The sequence below is a fragment of the Pteropus vampyrus genome, unplaced genomic scaffold, assembly GCF_000151845.1.
Source record: "Pteropus vampyrus isolate Shadow unplaced genomic scaffold, Pvam_2.0 Scaffold127, whole genome shotgun sequence".
NCBI lineage: Eukaryota > Metazoa > Chordata > Mammalia > Chiroptera > Pteropodidae > Pteropus > Pteropus vampyrus.
In genome coordinates this window covers 2288287-2290607 of record NW_011888908.1, presented here as the reverse complement: position 1 = coordinate 2290607, position 2321 = coordinate 2288287, and the positions used below count along the sequence as shown (strand labels likewise).

General features: G+C 46.0%; 1 protein-coding gene across 2 annotated transcripts in view; it reads left to right on the top strand.

Moving 5' to 3' along the window:
- Window positions 1-2321, top strand: part of STAU2 (staufen double-stranded RNA binding protein 2) — a 232365-nt gene that overhangs the window by 1178 nt on the left and 228866 nt on the right. The gene's annotated exons all lie outside the window — the stretch shown is intronic.

Genomic DNA, 2321 nt, shown 5'->3' with positions numbered 1-2321 from the left:
GGGGAGGGCAGGGGGGCGGGGGGCAGGGGCCAGACGAGCCGGGGAGGGGGCGAATGAATGGGGGTGTGTGTGGAGGGGGTGGGACGACGCAGGTGTCGGGAGGGAGGAGCTGGGACGAGGCTGGCAGGCCCGCACAAATGGGGTGCCCGGGGTGAAGGGGCAGGAACCCCACGTCGGACGCTGGAAGGTGGGGTGGTGGGGGCCGAGGTGGGAATGGGCGGCTGCGGCGGCGGTGCGGGCGACAGGGAGGCGAGGGCCGGGCGTGGGTCCCGGCGGAGGGGAGCGGGGGTCTGCGGGCAGTGGGCCTGGGGGCGCTGCTGGGGGCGCGGCGGGGCTGGGCGCGCGGGGGGATGGGGGGGTGGCTATTTCTGTATAATGGGCCAGCGCTAAAGACGTAACTCGCCGAAATGGGGAAGGTAGGTGGGGCCGAGGGGACAAAACATATCCTATGACAGGCAAGTTCTGCTGTGGCTCCTACCAACTACTGCCGTGATGGCTGGGCTTAAAGGGGTAGTTGGCAGTTAGTGACCTTGCCAGGGTGAAGGGAGTTGGGCGAAGAGACAAAGATCAGTTACAGAATCCACAGTGTGAGGGCTGCGCCTCCAGTCCCTCCCGGGGAGAGCCGGCGTTCGGGTGCGGGGGGGGGTGTTCTGCAGAGGCGATGGGGAGACGCTAGACTGGGGTTCTTAGGGAGGGGGCGGGGATAATGGCCTCAGGGTTCTGGAAGTCCCTGGAAATATGTGCAGAATTTTGCATTTGTGAATAATTTTCTTTGGAAAGGGTTACCCGGCCCCCCCGCCCTCCCCCCCGCAAAAAAAACGGTTAAGAACTACTTGGATAGGCAAGGATCATTCAGTTGCGGGAATGTACTAAAGGATTTTAAAGTGGGTGGTTCCTGCGGGAAGGATAGAGATGATCTTTTAAAGGTATTTCACTGTTAGCCGAAAACCTTTATTTTTAATGTTTGATTTCACAATTTTGGCGCAGTTTTGCTAAGGAAAATATGTTCTCATTTGATGCATCCTTACGTTTTAAGAAAGCGTTCGTGAACAGTTGAAATGAAAATTGTGATGGGCAAGCAGGATAATAGTAACCTTGTGGGAGAAGGGATTGCAACATTTCTCCGAGAGGGTGTTTCTTCCCCGTCCTTGCTCTTAAGATGATTCAATAATACTGTTAATTGAGCTGCAGTGGAAAAAAAATCTTATTAATAAAACCATCAAAACCAAGACATTCAGCATCTCGATTGTTTTGTAATAGGACAAGTTTGTCATTTTTCAGTTGTCTACATTGTACTGCAAACCAGAGATATCACATATCACTTGAATGGTAGATTTGCTGCATTTTGCAGCAGGCCTGTATTACATTCGTGAAGCACTTACGCCAAACTATGGGATGTGTATTCTTTTTTCCTTTCCCTACTATGGTTTCAACTCAAGTCTCCATTGCCATGTTTCATTACATGGCTGTGTTTGAAATTTATTTGTAAGTGATCATTAGTTGGTAGGATATCATGCATATTTCCTCACAAATTACTATTTTTTTTCCCTTAAAAACTCTTGTATTTGTAAACATGTTGCTGTATAATCCAAGTATGTATTGTTAACTTGAGATAGAATGCCATGGAATTTTTAAGTTTCAACTTTTAATTTGGAAATGATGTTCAGCTTACAGAAAAGTAGCGAGCGTAAAAATAATAGGAAGAACACTCATGTCACCTTTACTCAGACTCACTCGTTACTATTTTACCCATTTATCACTTGACTTCTCTCTATGACACATACGTTATTTTTTTTTTCCTGGACCATGAGTGTAGGTGTCATACGTTATGGCTCTTTATTCCTAATACTTTAGCATGGAAAACCATAAAACTTGTACATTTCAGCTTACTTAGCTAGTCTGGAATGAAATTGTAGGAAAGAGGGGCTTAGCCTGGTTTTCAGCAAAGAATATCAAACATAACTAAGATGGTCACCCAACTTTTTTGTATATAAAACGGTGCAGAAAGTGAGGCTGGGCACTTTTCCTGTTTTAGGATCAGGTTCTGGAAGAAATAACTGGCCTATATGTTCGTTTTTCTTTCTTTGTAGCTAATCTCTTTACTCCTATTACTCTGTCTCCTTTTGTGCTGGGTATCTGATCATTTATATGTACAGGTCATAATAAAGAGAGAGAAAAATCTAGATAATCCCAAATTGAATTGTGTTAATATTAGACCAAATAGTTAGAAATATCCACAGCATGATCAAATCATACGTAGATATATTTGTGTCTCTTCTAGATACTCAAGAAACTATTAGATGAGTATCTAGGATCCAGAA